Source organism: Eurosta solidaginis, chromosome 4 (assembly GCF_040869045.1).
Source record: "Eurosta solidaginis isolate ZX-2024a chromosome 4, ASM4086904v1, whole genome shotgun sequence".
Taxonomy (NCBI): Eukaryota; Metazoa; Arthropoda; class Insecta; order Diptera; family Tephritidae; genus Eurosta; species Eurosta solidaginis.
In genome coordinates this window covers 61,911,476-61,930,586 of record NC_090322.1, presented here as the reverse complement: position 1 = coordinate 61,930,586, position 19,111 = coordinate 61,911,476, and the positions used below count along the sequence as shown (strand labels likewise).

The window sequence follows — 19,111 nt, the reverse complement described above, 5'->3', positions numbered from 1 at the left end:
ACGCTTTGTGGTCATTCGTTTTGGTTTGCATATTTCGGATCTTGTACTGCGCGAAAATTTCTGCAAAATCAGCGCAGAAATTCGGCTCAGTTTTGGATTAGACGCCTTTACATACAAAGATCACTGTCTTCATTGTTATCATTAATAAAAACGAATGGCATGTGTTTGTTTTACCCAAGAATGTATGGAAGCTTGAGTAGGTTGGGAAAGGCAGTGGTAGCGGAAGTAGGAACGATACAAATCCGTAAAGGAAAACGTTTGGTGCGTGCGCCAGCTCTTTAATAAATGGCTGTCTGTTTCCCTTTACTAGGAACGAACTATTTCTTCCATAGATCAAAAATGCAAGTTACAGAAGTTATATCTGTGGCAGTGTAAGCTTAGCCGTAAGCCAAGCCTCCACTATGCAGTGCGATCAGTGCGTTAGTTGGTTTTTAATTCACACGGCTCTTTCGAGCTAAAATTATCTTTATATAAAGAGGTTGAAGTTTCCTTAAAAAAACATAAGACGTCGAAAGACTAAAATCGCAAGAGACTGCCAATGATTTCGCACTGTCTATAGGGCTACACGAAAAGCGAGCATGACAAAAAAAGAGAAGGCGTGAGTGTGAGGAGCTTAAACTGTTAGCCCGCAAATTTGACCAAAAAATTTGGACAGAAGGTTGTACGGTGCAAGCTGCTGTAAAGAAAACGGCGACCGATATCTATGGAGTACTTCAATTATGGAGCGAATACTTCCCTGCTCTCCTAAATGAGTACAGCATGTACCGCACAGGGATGATGAATCCGTTCCCGCAATCTGTGATGCTGGAATTAATGTCCTCCCACCCGATTACTTACATAGAACAGCAATAGCCAGATTAAAAAACAACACGGCTGCTGGCACTGCTGGATTGCCTGCGAAGCTATTTAAATACGGCGACAAGGATTGTGTAAAAGTTTACGTGGGTACTTGTCATGAAATAACTCAACCCAACGGTGTACTAAAACGCGGATCAATATCCGTTGATCACAAGCCCAACAAAGTTGGTACCAATGGGCTGAAGTTGGGTGTTCAAGTCAACCAGCCCTAGTGAGGTTGTGGGGCTATCTATACCATGCCTTTCCATTTCTTGGTAAATGACACCCGCTTGCTTGGCAACTCCACCGCGAGTATCGAGCTTGTCTCAGTAGGCCTCTTTAATTGATTATTATTATCTCAATATATGATCAAATTAATAAGCAGTATGAGATATGAGTGTGTTTACCGCAATTTAGAAATGTGACCAACATTTTTCTGCCCAGCCGTTGCAACAATGAATGATACATTGTTGATAACAATTTGCTTTTGCTTCGATATTGCTTCCACTAAACAACTTTGCCCAACGCTATGCACTTTCTCACGTCAATACTTCGATGTATCTTGTTCAAATACTCGGCTCCTTGACAAAGCGATAAAGTACAAGATCCATTTCCATTACGCTTCATTTTTGCTCTAATTTTCACTCCAATTTTCGTTGCAATTTTCACTCCAATTTACAACTACAATCAAAGGCTGTGGTCAACCTTTTCAATCACAGACCTATTTAAAAACGTGTTTTTTTGTGTCATCAATATCTTCGCAAAAACAGTTCGTCCACTGCTGTCAACCAACATATTCAGCCAGATTTCTCAAGCATCTTCCGTCGATTCCATACTTATCTGTGTGCCCAACCATTCTTCGAAAGCAAGCTTTCATAACGCAGCTCCAAACATCTCAAAAGGCAAGATCAGCCCTGGTCCACTCGTATAATTATCGATTGTTTTAGCTGACGATAGGCATCCGTTTCAGCACAGTTTTTGCTGATTGTCAGAATTATGGGATGTGGCCAACCTTTTAATCTGCCCCTGAGACAAGCCAGAGAGCTAGTTCCCCTGGAAGCAGGTCGCCCGAGGGAAAAATTGTATTGTCAACTCAGATGTCGCATCTCTCAGACTTGTATGAGCGAGCTCTTAGGGATGAAACCACAGTCCCCGCGATTCTCCTAATACGGGCCCGAACCCAAAGACAAGAGATGAGACATTAATACAAGCATCACGCGATACATTGCATCAGGCCACAACTGCCTTTTCTTGCTGCCCGCGAGTACAGTTTTTAAAGACCGTGGGAGGATCGCGCATGTGATACACCGCGTCCACGTTCTTCCATCCCGAGTAAATACATTTCACTCATGGATTGATTAGCCATGGTATTTTGACAGCTTTTTATATTCGGTATATTTACCACGCATATAAGGTCCTGTCAAGTGTATTGTGCGAAATAATGAAGCCCGCCAAGAATCGGCTGATTGGACTTTATCAGTGCGGCTTCAGACGGTGAATCTACCATAGAGCAATTTTCATTATTCTCCAAATATTGGAAACAACCGCAAAAAAAGAATTGATACTCATCACTTATTTTTGGGTTTTAAAGCCTCCTTCGACAGCACGAAAAGGAGCTGCCACATGCCGCTCTGTCTGAATTTGAAAGGACCAAGAACCGGGTGGAAAACGACTTAAATGCTCTAGGTATTATCAATTGGCGCCAGTTCGAACTGCGTCAAGTACATGCGCCGCGGAAAAAATTAAATTTTATTTACAATTATTTTTGATATTACCACAATCATACATGTTGCCAATACCCAATCAACAATGAACGATAGATACATTGTCATCATTAAAAATAACTCTTCACGAGTTTAGCTGGTCTAAAGTCGCCAAACACTTTTCAAAATGTTGCCTGGGTACATATGCACAACCATAATTGTGGCACACACCATACACTGACCCTTTCCCGCCGCGACCCTCAAACCAACTAACCAACTGAGTAAGTTGTTTAACCAACAGTGGGAATACAAGTGGGGCGCCACTAAACTGGGGCGCACACACACGTTGCTTTTGTGGCAGGCATAAGCGTTAACATATTTAGTAAGCGTATAGTTATGAATACATACATATGTATGTGTGTCGATCTGTATGTATTCCGCACAATATGCCAGCTGACCGACCTCCCCATCCTACTTACACATCACTGGCTGCCACCTTGGTTTTGCGCGATACGAATGAAGCCAAAAATAGCCGTCGGTTGCTACTTTTGTACCCAATGGACTTGTGCACAGCCACATGCACCGGCAGCGGTAAGTATGAAAATATTTGTATGCGCGGCAGAATTTTGTTTCGTTTTTTTTTTTCAATTTATTAAATAATCAAATCAAAAGCAATGCCCAAATGTGGCTAAAATTAGAGCCGTGTTCCTCTAACGCAGTATCGCCATACTCGACAACCTGGACATTTCCGGAACTTTCAACCATGTCTCGGAACGGGAAGTGACGGACAGTCTCAACACAATTGGAGTACAAACGGCTATAACATATGAAAGCGGCTCCATATTAAGCCGTAGAAAGATCACGTCGCTATGGTGTATATATGTAAGCAGAGGAACGCCTCAGGGTTGGGCATTATCACCAATGCTATGGGCGCTAGTCATCAACCAATTGCTTAGGCTGGTGTACAGAGAATCAGTGAAGCTCACGGCGTATACAGGGATGCTTCAGTCATCATAAACGCCAGCAATAATCTCTCTGATGGATCAGGCGCTTCGGGATGTACACACATGTATGGAGTCAGGTCAACGCGCCAAAAACCGATATAAAATTATTTACTAGGAAATATAAGATCGCTAATTGGACTAAGCTAAAGCTTGGAGTGTTAACCCTACAAGAAAAATACAGCAGAAAATATCAAGTAACTATACCAGAGGGTAAGTTGTCGTGGAAAGCCTCCGCGCCACTGTATGCATGCAAGATGATGCTAAGACCCCCAGCGGGTTAGGTGGCTTAGAATATAACTGCGGTAGGTATGCCTGTCGAAAGAGGTCACTTAAAAAACCATATGATTCAAGGAGCTGTGTAGCGCGATTCTTTCAATTGATTGCCAGCGTAATTTATAGCTTCTCCAACCTAATTGTCAACCTCACCTACCCGTTGCTAATCCTTTTATTTAGCAGCCGAGGCTCTGGCGACTCCAAGCTCCTCATGGCACTAGGGAGGTTCTATGTGGTTCTATGTCGGCCAAAACCTTCGGGGAGTGTTTTTATCTTTACAGCAACAACAACAACCATAGTATGCTAGGATGCACTTGGGCCTATCTCCCAAAGTCTCCCATCGTGTATTTACGGCAATTATCAAGCTTATACTTCACCATCGGCTCCTTGTTTGGCGATCAGCCACACAAAAAAGTACTTAATGGCCAAAAATATGACTTTAGCAAGAATTTACTACATGGTCCCAAGCCTGAGCTTCGAAAGAAAGGTTGGCGAAAGGGTGCGAAAATGGCGATGGTTCCAAATTAATGAAAGGGGTAGGGTCTGATGGTATCTGTGTCGATCCAGAAATAAGTAGATTAGGCCGGGTCGATTTGTGGGGAGGCAAAAAAATTGCCCATTGCTCTGCGAAAATCATATTCTAGGGATCAAAATAAGAAACTTTGCCGAAGGAACCATACCTCTAAAACGAATTCTAATGTCCCCCCCCCCCCCCCCCCCCCTTTGGGTCGTAGGGGCAAATTTTGAAAAATCCCACTTTGAAATGCCTATGTTTTTTCTTTTTGGAGTTTATTTTTCTCTTTAGAAATTTATTTAGTCAGCACATATGTAAATGAAAAAATGAATTTAACTTAGTAATAGAAAAGAAATTAAAAAAAATTATTAGAAATTAGCGTTTTTACAACCCCCTTTTAAAACTAAGGCATCACTGTGATGCCTTTGCATGTCGTAAACATAGTTGTGTGGGTTTTTTATTCAACCGTTTTAAAAAATGAAGGTATCACTGTGACACAATTGCAGATCGTAAAATTGCTTGTGTTGTTTGTTTTAAGCCACCACAAGACACAGCAGGTAGATTGAAATTGCCCCTACCCAAAAGTTCGACCCAAAGGGGGGGACATCAGAATTCGTTTTAGAGGTATGGTTCCTTCGGGAAAGTTTCTTATTTTTGATCCCTAGAATACGATTTTTACAGAGCAATGAGCGATTTTTAAATCGACCCGCCCTAAAGTAGATCCTACTGTGTTTTTCAGGCGTAAATTGTTGCAGTAAAGAAAGCAGCAGACATTCTGGACGAAGCGTGCTTATGCTGCAGTCTCCTCAATATATATATTGATAATCAAGTGGCGAGACAATCACCCTTATTGTCATTGTCGTCGTCGTCACTAAACGACGACGACTCACGACGACGTGTTAAATTCAGTATTGCCATTGTCGTTTTCGATAACTATTGACGACTATGGACGCATTTTTGGTATTAGCTAAGCAAATTTGCTGTCGTCGTCGCCATCACACGACGCCATTTTCGTCGATGCTGTTTTTACTGACGACAGAAGGAAAATTTGTAAGTAAAACATTTCTTTTTTAATTAATTAAATATACAAGCATGTAATATGCATTATTTTTTTAAATATACAAAATGAAAATAACGAGTGCGCAACAATTCGAGGTTCTTATAGCTGAGCTAGAAAAAAAGCCTTGCCTATCAAAAGGCTTCCAAAGAGGTATGGCACCAGCAAATTTTAAACAACAGTGGGAGCGATCAGCATAAAATTAAATTCTTTGGGATCACCTTTAAGAGACAGCGACGGTTGGCAAAAAGTATTTAAAGTAATTCAATTAATAGAGCATAGTTTTTAATCAAAATATACTATGCAGGTATGGCGAGATTTAAAATTTAAAGTGAAGAAAAAACTGGTGAAAAATAGGGAAGAAAGCAATGCAACAGGTGGTGGCATGAATAAACAATTTACGCTAAGTCCGTTGAAAGAGGCAGTGGCCAACTTGCTGAAATTCGACAAGCAGCTGAGCCCGGAAGGGATTGTACAAGGTGTGCAGCTGCCGGTTGAGCAAACTATAGAAGCTTACGTAAATTGTGTTGTCGAGGATGATCCGCAAATAATTTAAGATGTTCAACTGCATCCACCGGATTTTCCTTCCGAAGATGGCCCGAGTACTTCAGCGGTCGGAAGAAGCAGATCCCAAACTCCCGCTGCTACTAGGGTATACAAATCCAAAAAAAGGGAGAAACGGTCTTTTAGAGAAAAACAGGAGCATGCAACAGAGGGTCCTTACCGATGCCACGAACAGGCTAAATTCAATTAAGTACCCTGTACGAGATACGACACGGTACCAAAAAAAAAAAATGCTCGCGATTGAGGAGGAAAAGCTAAAGATGCTAAAAAAAAAGAATGTAGGGAAGTAGAACTTCATAAAATGAATATGGTTTTAAAAGCCATAACAATTATAATAGCGAAAACTAAACTTAAGCTAAAGAAGAAGACTGATTTTTATGTATGTATATATTTTATTTTTAAGAAAATGAATTTTTTTCGTTTGTTTGATGTACATAGTTATTTAACTTTAAGTACCTGAATTACTTTTTATTTCTAAAGAACTGAATTATTTTTGTTTTGTGAAATTAGTTATTAAGACGACTGAATTTTTCAGTCTGAAACTATACAAAGCTGGTTTTGATTTGCTCTCTAATTTGTGATGCTTCCATATTCAGGATATTTTCTACATCATCATTATTTTCACTATTCTCTAAGTTCTGCTCTTGACTGTGTACATCCTCGTTTGCAGAGCGAGAACTAAAATCAATGCATATGTTGTGAAGTGCGGCACATGCATTAGCAATTTGCGTGGCTTTAGATGGTGTATAGTGAAGTTGACGTGCAGCTAGTAAACAGCGAAAACGGTTTTTTAGTACGCCAATAGTACGTTCAATTATGTTTCTAGCTTTGGCGTACTTGGTATTGTAAATAGCCTCGGGACTTCCTTCTGTTGTGCTTCGATACGGTGTCATAATAAATCGTTCTAGAGGATAGCCCGCGTCGCCTACAAATATAAAAAAGTTTATATAACTTTTACATGATTTAAATTGTGTGTAATTGGTTTTTACCTAAAAGCCAGAAGTTACGCTCTCCAGCATCGTATCGTTCTCGCAGAATTCTTCTAGCATGGCTAATGTTCTATATGAGGGAATCATGGCCCGAACCCGCATGCCTAGCATCCATATATCTTATATGCAACTTATGATCACAAATGTGTTAAATGGTTTGTTAAAAAATTATTATTTAGCCGATTAGAAGTTTATCTGTTCTTACAGTCATGGCGTTTAAACTAAAAAATCCCTTTCTATTGTAGTATAGATGCTGGTCTTGTTTTCTAGGAGCCAAAATTTTTATATGAGTTCCATCGACGCAGCCAATAACTCCTGGAAAGTCAGTTTTTTCGAAAAAATACTCCTTCCATTCTGTGTATTCAGCCTCTCCCATGTGAAATTTTATCCAAAGAGGACATATAACGGATTCCAAAACGTCGAGTGTTTCCGAAATTACAGCACTAATGGATGGCTGGGAAAGTCCAAGATGGAAATCATTTCCCACACTTAGTTGGTAGGAACCTTGCCCCAAAAATCTCAACGTTGCTGCCAATTTTATGGTTTTTGTAATCGCCGTTTTCCTGATTTCGTTTCTCATAAGCAGCTGAATCGTTTCCAGAACATATCTGAAGGCAGCTTTATTGAGACGAAAATAGTCTTCAAATCTGAAATAAAGTAAAATATTTCCAGCTGAAACATTAATACATTCTAAACCCCCGAAAGTTGTTATACATACTTGTTGTCTGGCAAGCGAAATACATCGGAGTTATTCCTTATTTTTTTTTCTATTTAGCCTAAGCTCCTCTTTATTCTTTTCGTCACTAGAGCTCACACTACTGTCATAAAAAAACATTTTTGTAAAATCTTGAAATAAAATATTTAAACAAAGCTTAAATCGCGAAAAAAGATTCAGAAATAGTAAGAAAAATCGAACAGCTGATCTAGAAATGGCAGAGATGGTGTATTTTCCTTTCGTTTTATCGATAAACTGTCGGCCTCGTCTCAACAAGCTTAGCCAATCCCGATTTGGTGTCGAAGTGACGACGACGTTGATACAATGTGACGTCGACTGAAAAACGACGGCGACAATGACAACAAGGGTGAATAATCACACAATACTTCACCAAGAAGTGTCTCGGAATTCAAACAACCATTGGAGAGACTCCACTCAGGCCAAACTATACAATGATACTAGGTTCCCGGTCATAAAAAGATTAGAAGATGACGAAAAGGCCTATTATGAGTTGGCAAAGGACGGTGCAGCACTCGATGAATCTACGATATGATGCATAAAGCAGAAAAGGCATGGACAGAAGCGAAATGCTGAACAATTTCTAACATCATGTGCAAATCCTACGACGTTAGACTCACAAAGTTGCTCATATGTATCTCCAAAAAGGGAAAATTGAAGACTCACTATACGCATACTAACTGGACACTGCCTTCTTCTAACAGCAGATGTAGGGAGTGCTAGCTGCAGAGAAAAAAATTGAGCACGTTTCTTGTTCGTATAGTGCGCTCGCGATATCAAGGTTCTTCCTATTATGGGCGGCAGAGTTGTCACATATCGAGGCAGGAATTAAGTAAAACCTTGAAAACTTCTTCTAATTAAAAAAAGGACGGAGTTGTTCTATTACATAAGTCCTGATAGCCTTTCCTTTTGGTCGTCAAAAAATTCAGGTTCGGCAGCATGGCGTACGTCTCACTTTGGACATTACTCTTTATTCTTAACGGAAATATTATATTATGTGCTTAACATCAGTATCTGCCTAAGGCTAAACCTCACGGTGTTAAAATACACAACGGATCTAATTATGTCATCAGCGGCCCAATGAAGGCTCTATGTTCCTACCAAACACTTCATTGAGAAAGAGTTTGATACCACAATCGTAGGTTAGATTGGGTTGGGTTGAATTGGGGGGGTCCGTGAGAACCTCTAGGTAGCCTGTCTGTCCAATATTTGATGGCACTATACTACTATGACCGTAAGATGTGCGCTCGGCATTGGTAACCATTGAGGTACGTTCTTTTTAGAGTTTCCGGAGACCAAACAAGGCCTTCATAGTATAGGATGAGCTTTACATTCGCTGTAAATACCTAACGAGAGAGAGGGCTATAGATCAAACGTACACATCAGCATTCTTTTACATGCATAAAGTGCGGAGGAGCCTTTCTTCACACTACAGTCCTAAACAGCTGAGAATTTTCCACTGCTCCTTCGCCGAATGATAGAATTGAGCAGCACGAAGTTGGGTTCGACTCAAGGCGAATCTATACCAGGTGGTGGCAAAGCGAATTCAATCAATTCGCCGTGCAGAAGAATGTCAAAACAAAAGAAAATTTTCACAGATTTCGATTAACTGACATATTGTTGGAATTCGCCTTGGTTCGACTTAAAAATTGTATTTATTAATTTTCTTTAAGCTGGCTCTAGGTCATATGTATTAACCACACGATTGGTTTTGTTTTTATCTCCAATATATTTCAATCTCCACCGGAGATCGTCATCAAGGCTACAACAACAATTAAAGTTTTATTTAACAAGAGTTATCCCATAGTGTATACATATATATTAACAAACATATTTACATGTTTTACTAGCATACATACATTGGCTTTTAAATAGGCAGCATCTATTCAGTTCAAGATGTTGTTTAGAACTGATTTTTGCGAATCAAGTAGGTGGCGGTATAAGTGAGCGACCGTTTCGGAGTCTTTTTTGTAGTTAAGTCTCTTGTTCTCATTCGTATTAATTATGTGGAGCATCTCCAACATAAAGCGTTTGTCATAATCATTGTAAACTTTACCAATTAGCGCAACTAACAGCTGATCGCACAAAATTTGCACACACACACAAACATCACTAATGGCCATATTACGGAAATCTTAGGGAAATGGAAGTTAAATTTTTAAACAGACATAAAATGTTATAATTTTGGAATATATAGCATCTAGGATACCTTAATTGCAGTAATTGAAAGAAAATGTTTGCTTATACTCAAGTATTTAATTATTTTTTCTAAATTTATCTTTATATTTATGCCATGATTGATCCAATGCAACTCTGGTCTTCCTACTGTTCTTCATTCCACTCCATTCGAGTGTCTCTTTCACTGAATTCGAGTGCCTTCCACTCTATTCGCAACATAACCTCAAAATAACTGCCAAACTATATAGTAAACAATGGATATAATGTTGCTCTCGCTGTAGTATGCTCACCGCGTCGAAGTCAGGTTGATGTCCACTCTCAGCGCAGTGGGCTGCTAGTGCTGTTTTATGCGTGGAATTTGATTTTAAGCATTTAATATCTGATCGATGTCCCGCTATTCCAGTTTTGAGCTTATTTTTCGTGGTGCCAACATATTTCTTTATTCCATCTGTTGTTTGCATCTCCTGCACAACGTATCTTGTATATGATATTATTTTTATCCATCTTATCAACTTTGCTTTTCATGTTGTTGAAAAATGTTTTATTTGTGTTCGTTGGCTAGTGCGCTATTCCAATTCTACCTTTGTAATAAATATTAGAGCCTTGTAACCTTTCTGAAAAACCCGGTATATATACAATAGATTTGTATATAAGTGAATTTTTTCCTCTATTTCCGATTTTTTCACGTTTTTGTGATTATTAATCAGCTTATGTATTACCCCGGATGGAAAATCATTCATCTTGAGGATGCGTTCGATATGTTTTTTGTTCTTAGCGTGGAAAATTACGTCGCTGGTGTCTAAACCTCTACCAATAAAGCTTTTGGCCGTATTAAAAATCATGTTTTTAGGGTGTTTTGAGAGGTAATTAATGATACGCCCTGAGGATGTGTGCTTTTGGTACCAATCTACCTTGATTTTGTTGCCAATTTTGCAAATTAACGAATCTAATAAGGATAATTTGTCATCGCTTTCCAACTCCATCGTGAATTGGATGTCTTTATGATATGCATTCAGTAAATTTAAAGTTTCATCTATTTTATCCTCTTTCACTATTGCGACACATCGCCTCCGTATTTACTAAGTAGTCTAGTGTTCGCCACTACTTTTCCTAATATATTTTCCATAACAATGTCGGCTACAATTGGTGATGCCGGAGATCCCATTGGAAGTCCCTTTAGCTGTGTATACATTTGTTAGGCAACGTGCACACGAGGCAACGCGTCATAGACGCTGCAGGCGAAATTTGTACGCTTTGATGCCGAATACACGTATTTGAATGGAGAGCTTCATCTGCATGAAAGCGACAAAGCATGAAATTTTCGTGTAGCTAAGCGTACAGCAATGTTGGTCGCTGAGCGTACTTACGCTTGAAAAAAAGGAAGAACAAGATGTTTGTTTACATTTTTTTGTATGCAAATTTGTGTAATTAGTTAAAAAATGTTACTTTGGTTAATGAAAGTGCGTGAAAGGTATATTACCAAAGCGAAAAAGAGTATTAAACACCACAACAGCTTGGTTAGACATTGTTGAAGCGTTTAAAAGGCAAACAAGTGTTGGAAACTAGAAATCACCCTATTCTCTAGTCTGCGGTGGTTTAAAATTGCCTTTCATAATTTACAAAAGGCACGGGGATGCAAACAACGTTTAATACCTATTTTCCTTTGGTTTCGGGGACGGATATAGCTAAAGAAATTTAATTTTTTATTTTTTCAATAATTGTTTGCTTTTTGTAGCGACGCTCGAAAGTAGCTTCGTATGCAGATCTTGAGGCGTAGATAAATTGTAGCTATATGAAATATCTTGTACGCGTCTATGGCGCGTAGCCTCGTGTGCACCTTGCCTTACTCACACTTAAAATACCTATTTTCACATATACAAAACGTCACTATTTCCATGAAAAGATTTTTTGGGATATCTGAGTGTTCTTTTATCTCCTCCCACTTTGCCCGTATTGTCTGTATAGCCAAGTGTGTTGGTATTGGAACCGAATCAATAGGTTTAATACAGAATCCATCCATCCACACAAAATACGACCAAGCTTGACTACTTTTTTACCGTCGACAACCATATACCGAAACATACAAAACATACGCTTGACAGACATATTCACTTATTCCACAGCAAAATACTTAGCACTTTAATCAAAGCTAAACACGAAGCTTTAAAAGAGAAAGAAACACGAATTCAACAGACAATAGAGAAACTAAACCAAGATATGAAAAATGATGACGTCACAACTTTATTTAAATGTGAGCAACAACTCACACCCACGAAAGCTACACAATTGAAAAACACACAAAAAATAAAAATTTTAAAGATTGCGAAAGGAAAGGAATGAACAAATATTAGGAACAAACAATAACAAACAGTGGTTGGTAAACAAAACAAATACGGAGTTTCCACCTAATGTAGAAGCTTTACTAGCAAAAGGTTCGAAGTTCGCTCTACCAATAACAAAAGAAGAATTTCCTCTTTTTAAATGTATAGCGGATGTAGAAGAATTGGTACAGAGCGTAGAAAACAAAGAGGAACAGGAATACGCGAGAACAAAAATTTCACTATTAATAAATGAGTCGATGACTAAACAAAGAAGTGCCCCAACCGATATTGCCATAAGTGATACAGTGGAGCAAACGCGAAAACTTCTGAACAAAAATAAACAAATTGTAATTTTAAATGCTGACAAGGGAAATGTCACAGTTGCAATGGAGAAAACGGATTATAGATCTAAAATGGACAGCGTATTGCATGATTTGTCAACATACCACAAACTACGCCAAGATCCGACGCCAAGACTACAAAACAAAAACAACCAATTGATAGAAAAATTAAATAAACTATGCCTTATAACCAAATCCGAAAAATATAAAATGACCACACACACAGCCCTTCCACCACGAATATATGGTTTACCAAAAGTCCACTAAGAAAATATGCCCCTAAGACCCATTTCTTCCATGATTAATGCTCCGTCCTATAATTTATGTAAGTACTTGACAAATATTTAAAAAATCCTGACGACGAAATCTGTGTTCAATGTAAAGAGTGCAATAGAATTTAAGGACAAAGTCAACGACACCTATATATGTGAGGATGAGCGTCTAGTATCGTTTGATGTTATACCACTATTTCCAAGTATCCCAACAGACTTGGCTATACAGACAATACGGGCAAAGTGGGAGGAGATAAAAGAACACACAGATATCCCAAAAAATCTTTTCATGGAAATATTTCAAAATAGGTATTTTAAGTATGAGTAACCAATGTATACACAGCTAAAGGGACTTCCAATGGGATCTCCGGCATCACCAATTGTAGCCGTCATTTTTATGGTAAACATTTTAGGAAAAGTAGTGGCGAACACTAGACTACTTAGTAAATACGTAGACGACGTGTTCGCAATAGTGAAAGAGGATAAAATAGATGAAACTTTAAATTTACTGAATGCATATCATAAAGACATCCAATTCACGATGGAGTTGGAAAGCGATGACAAATTACCCTTTTTAGATTCGTTAATTTGCAAAATTGGTAACAAAATCAAGGTAGATTGGTACCAAAAGCTCACATTCTCAGGGCGTATCATTAATTACCTCTCAAAACACCCTAAAAATATGATTTAATACGGCCAAAAACTTTATTGGTAGAGTTTTAGACACCAGCGACGTAATGTTCCACGCTGAGAACAAAAAACATATCGAACGCATCCTCAAGATGAATGATTTTCCATCCGGGGTAATACATAAGCTGATTAATAATTATAAAAACGTGAAAAAATCGGAAATAGAAGGAAAAAGTCCACTCATATACAAATCTATTGTATATATACCGGGTTTTTCAGAAAGGTTACAAGGCTCTAATATTTATGACAAAGGTGGAATTGGAATAGCGCACAAGCCAACGAACACAAATAATATATTTTTCAACAACATGAAAAGCAAAGTTGATAAGATGGATAAAAATAATATCATATATAAGATACGTTGTGCAGGAGATGCAAACAACAGATGCAGCAAAGAATATGTTGGCACCACGAAAAATAAGCTCAAAACTAGAATAGCGGGACATCGATCAGATATTAAATGCTTAAAATCAAGTTCCACGCATAAAACAGCACTAGCAGCCCACTGTGCTGAGGGTGGACATCAACCTGACTGACGCGGTGAGCATACTTCAGCGACAGCAACATTATAACAAACGCTTTACGTTGGAGATGCTCCACATAATTAATACGAATGAGAACAAGAGACTTAACTACAAAAGAGACTCCGAAACGGTCGCTCACTTATACCGCCACCTACTTGATTCGCAAAAATCAGTTCTAAACAACATCTTGATAGAGTTGTGCTTTTTCGTTCATTTCAGAGATTCGATTCTTTAGTTCTTTTTCTGATAAACGAACAAGTTGTTCTTTTTGTTCATCTTTTCTTTTTTGTTTTCAAGCAAATTTGTTCACTGCTGCTTGCACCCGCGAAAAGAGCCAACAAGTATAGATGAGGGTGTGTATACAGCAATGCTTTGTGTAGGTATATTTAAATGTGTTATGAATAAATAAGGTAATATATACATATATGTTTAATTAACTTCAAAAAAGTTACAAATTTCGGAAGATGCAGAAAATTGAAAGAGTATAATTCCGGTTTATTTGTAATAATAATGCCAAGGTTGGGTTTTTTTTTTGTATATCCGTTCGCATTCAGTGCTCTATTCTCAATCAATCCCTTTCTTTTTTTTCATGTCTACATCATTGCCATATTTTCACATTTTTTTTAACCATCTTTCTTATAATAAGTTACCGATGTTTTCCTACAGAGGGCTGCGTCAGCTAAGCAAGAATCAAAGCGAGCACCTGATTGGCTGATCGCCAGATTCTTGCCTAAAAGACAGCGCTGCCATACTTATATTTCTCACATTACACCTTCTGCTCGTGCAACCGATCTGACTGTTAGATGGCGTTGGCTGCAATCCATCCAGTGACTATTAGGGCTGGCACACAATTATTACTAACGACGAGTGTCAGTACCTTCATTTCTGATGGATTAAAAGAGTACAGACACAAATTGTAAATATGATATTTTCAAGTTTAATAAATGTAATTAGTTTCTTACAAAAGATGTTTTTCATAATTAGTCCATACATATATTGTTTTAGCAGTACCACACACAAAGATGACCACACATATCTTTAGTGTAAGTGGCATCATCGACATTCGTGCTCAGAATTTCTGCGTATGTATGTATGAATTTCAGGCATGCTTAACCAACGAAACGATATCATTTCGTTACGATAATCAACGTTAATAAACGAAACGAAGTCATTTCGTTTCGTTTATTAACGTTAAGATCGTCAAATTAACGAAATGATTTCGTTTCGTTTTCTGCCATATCAAAACGAAATCAAATCGTTTATGTTGATTATTAATTTCAAACTATGCTGGCAAAGCTGATTGATGGCGGAGTCATTAAAGGTGAAAGCATTATCCAAGCTGATTGCAACTTTTCTCATGAATTTTGACAGTACGAACATTTCTCAGAGTATTTTTGACATTACCACCAACGAATTACACAAACAAATTACATGGAGTTTGTGTGTGTATGTTCGTTCGCTGTTAGCACCTTATGGCTTCACCATGGCTATAGCATTGCCAGCACAATTCAAACATAAAGTATCACGTTTTCGTTAACGTTTTTAACGTTAACGAAAGCTTTTCGATTCGGTTAAAAACGAGATACAATTTATCTTGATAATTTCTTTATCGATAATATTTCGAAGTGTTTCAACGGAAACGGTGGAAATTTTTTGATAAACGATTAGCTTAACGTTAAGGTGCATCCCTGATGAATTTACAATGTTCGCGAACGAGAAGTGAAAAAGAATAACATTAGATAAAACGAACTAAAGGAACAAATTAACTAAAAGAACAAATAGAACCGAAATCGAAGATCTAGTTCACTTGTTCAGTTGAGAGACCCGGTCAATTGAACAAGTTCAGAACGAAACGACCCAACTCTACATCTTGAACTGAATAGATGATTCCTATTTAACAGCCAATGTATGCATGCTAGTAAAACATGTAAATAATTTTGTTAATATATATGTATACACCATGGGATAGCTCTTGTTAAATAAAACTTTAATTGTTGTTGTAGCCCTAATGACGATCTCTGGTAGAGATTGAAATATATTGGAGATAAAAACAAAAACAATCGTGTGTTTAATACATATGACCTAGGGCCAGCTTAAAGAAAATTATTGTTTTCAACTATGTAACTACACAATTTACCTTGAAGACACGTTTGCTACGCCTGCGCAATGACAAACTTTTGGTGGTTTGATTTGGTTTACCCTCTTATTCTTTGACTGCTGTTATTGTTGTTACACGTTCAATTTTTACTGAATCAATCCTTTTTCCAAATTCGCTTTGTCGAAAATATTCGTACATCCAACACTAGACACGGCAAAAATCTGCAAGGCCGGATCGCCAAAATGAAGCTCAATAAGCTTCAATTTAATATACATATCTTTTCAGGTCAAATTTATTTTTATTTTATAAAAATTTTCTTTTCAACAATTTGATTTTAAACAGATAACTTCTAAATTATTATATATATTTTTAGCAAGTTTTAAATTGAACAAGTTATAAAGAAAATATGGACACTACAAGATTTTGCTAATGGTATTTCGAAATTGAAGCCTTCCTCATGCCTTAACGGATATAGAATATCTGCACTGTTATTAAGGAATTGTCCAGCTTAGATATTCCCTTTACTAACTGTCTTTAACAGATCGCTATCTACGGGTGATATAATAGATGCTTGGAAATTGGCATCTATAACCCCGCTTTTTAAAAGTGGTAGCAAAAAAATATAAGCAATTATAGACCACTTTCCAACCTATCTACTGTTTCAAAGCTTTTTGAATGTATTGTTAAGAACAAAATGTATTTTTCAGTCAAAAGCTTAATTGTTCCAAACCAGCTTGGTTCTACTCCAAGGCGGTATACTGTTTCAAATTCGGCAATGTTTAGCGAGTATTGGCTATCGGCTTTTTCTAGCAGATGCCAGGTAGACTGTGTCCACACGGACTTTTCTAAAGCTTTGACAAAGTGTCTCATAGGATTCCGATTGCGAAGCTTGAGTGTCAAAAAGTGTTTCTTAACCTTTAACTACTGAGGTGAAATGATTGCATGTAGTTATTGTGGTGGGGGTAAATTTTACCCCTTTATAATCTATAAATAATTTTTGTCAACGAAACATTTTTTTAAAATTATTTGTTATTAATTGGAATAATAAAACACATTTTTAAATGAATAAAATAATAAATTTAAAGAATTCGAACTTCGAACAAACATAACTTAAAAAAAATTGTAACAAGTAAGGAAGGCTGTAACCGAAAATTACTGCTGAGAGCTATGGAGACAAAATAAGGCAAAATCACCATGTAGGAAAATGAACCTAGGGTAACCCTGGAATGGTATTAAATAGTATTTTAAGAGGGAGTGGGCCATAGTTATATAAGTGGACGCCATTTAGGGATATTGCCATAAAGGTGGACCAATGCTGACTCTAGAATTTGTTTGTACGATATGGGTATCAAATGAAAGGTGTTAATGAGTATTTTAAAATGGAGTGGGCCTTAGTTCTATGGGTGGACGCCTTTTCGAGATATCGCCATAAAGGTAGACCAGGGGTGGCTCTAGAATTTGTTTGTACGATACGGGTATTAAATGAAATGTGTTAATGAGTATTTTAAAAGGGAGTGTGCCTTAGTTCTATAGGTGGACGCCTTTTCGAGATATCGCCAGAAAGGTGGACCAGGGGGACTCTAGAATTTGTTTGTACGATATGGGTATCAAACTAAAGGTGTTAATGAGTATTTTAAGAGGGCGTGGGCCTTAGTTCTATAGGTGGACGCCTTTTAGAGATATCGTTATAAAGGTGGACCAGGGTTGACTCTATAATGTGTTTGTACGATATGGGTATCAAATAAAGGTGTTAATGAGGGTTTTAAAAGGGAGTGGTGGTAGTTTTATATGTGAAGGCGTTTTCGAGATATCGACCAAAATGTGGACCAGGGTGACCCAGAGCATCATCTATCGGGTACCGCTAATTTATTTATATATGAAATACCACGAACAGTATTCCTGCCGTGATTCCAAGGGCTCTTGATTTCGCCCATTTTCTTCTACTTAATATGGTAGGTGTCACACCCATTTTACAAAGTTTGTTTCTAAAGTTATATTTTGCGTCAATAAACCAACCATTTTACCATGTTTCATCCCTTTTTTCGTATTTGGTATAGAACTATGGCATTTTTTTTTTCATTTTTCGTAATTTTCGATATCGAAAAAGTGGGCGTGGTCACTTTCACGAAGTGAGTTCAGATAAGTACGTGAACTAAGTTTAGTAAAGATATATCGATTTTTGCTCAAGTTATCGTGTTAACGGCCGAGTGGAAGGACAGACGGTCGACTGTGTCTAAAAACTGGGCGTGGCTTCAACCGATTTCGCCCTTTTTCACAGAAAACAGTTATCGTCCTTGAGCCCAAGCCCCTACCAAATTTCACAAGGATTGGTAAATTTTTGTTCGACTTATGACATTAAAAGTATACTAAACAAATTAAATGAAAAAGGGTGGAGCCACGCCCATTTTGAAATTTTCTTCTATTTTTGTATTTTGCTGCACCACATCATTACTGGAGTTGTATGTTGACATAATTGACTTATATACTGTAAAGATATTAAATTTTTTGTTAAAATTTGACTTTAAAAAAAATTTTTTTTTAAAGTGGGCGTGGTCGTTCTCCGATTTTGCTAATTTTTATTAAGCATACATAAAGTAATAGGAGTAACGTTCCAGCTAAATTTCATCATTATATCTTCAACGACTGCCAAATTGCAGCCTGCAAAACTTTTAAATTACCTTCTTTTAAAAGTGGGCGGTGCAGCGCCTATTGTCCAAAATTTTACCAATTTTCTATTTTGCGTGATAAGTTCAACTCACCTACCAAGTTACATAGCTTTATCCGTCTTTGGTAATGAATTATCGCACTTTTTCGGTTTTTCGATATCGAAAAAGTGGGAGGTGTTACAGTCCGATATCGTTCATTTTAAATAGCGATCTGAGATGAGTGCCCAGGAACCTACATACCAAATTTCATCAAGATACCTCAAAATTTACTCAAGTTATCGTGTTAACGGATGGACGGATGGACGGACATGGCTCAATCAAATTTTTTTTCGATACTGATGATTTTG

General features: G+C 37.7%; 1 long non-coding RNA gene across 1 annotated transcript; it reads right to left on the bottom strand.

The window, feature by feature from the left end:
- Window positions 1-6,663: 6,663 nt before the first annotated feature.
- Window positions 6,664-10,400, bottom strand: LOC137247948 (uncharacterized). The gene is made up of 3 exons (XR_010951952.1): window positions 9,534-10,400; window positions 6,942-7,588; window positions 6,664-6,877 (listed from the first exon to the last, which is right to left on the bottom strand). It is a non-coding gene; the product is annotated as an uncharacterized lncRNA (long non-coding RNA).
- Window positions 10,401-19,111: the final 8,711 nt, after the last annotated feature.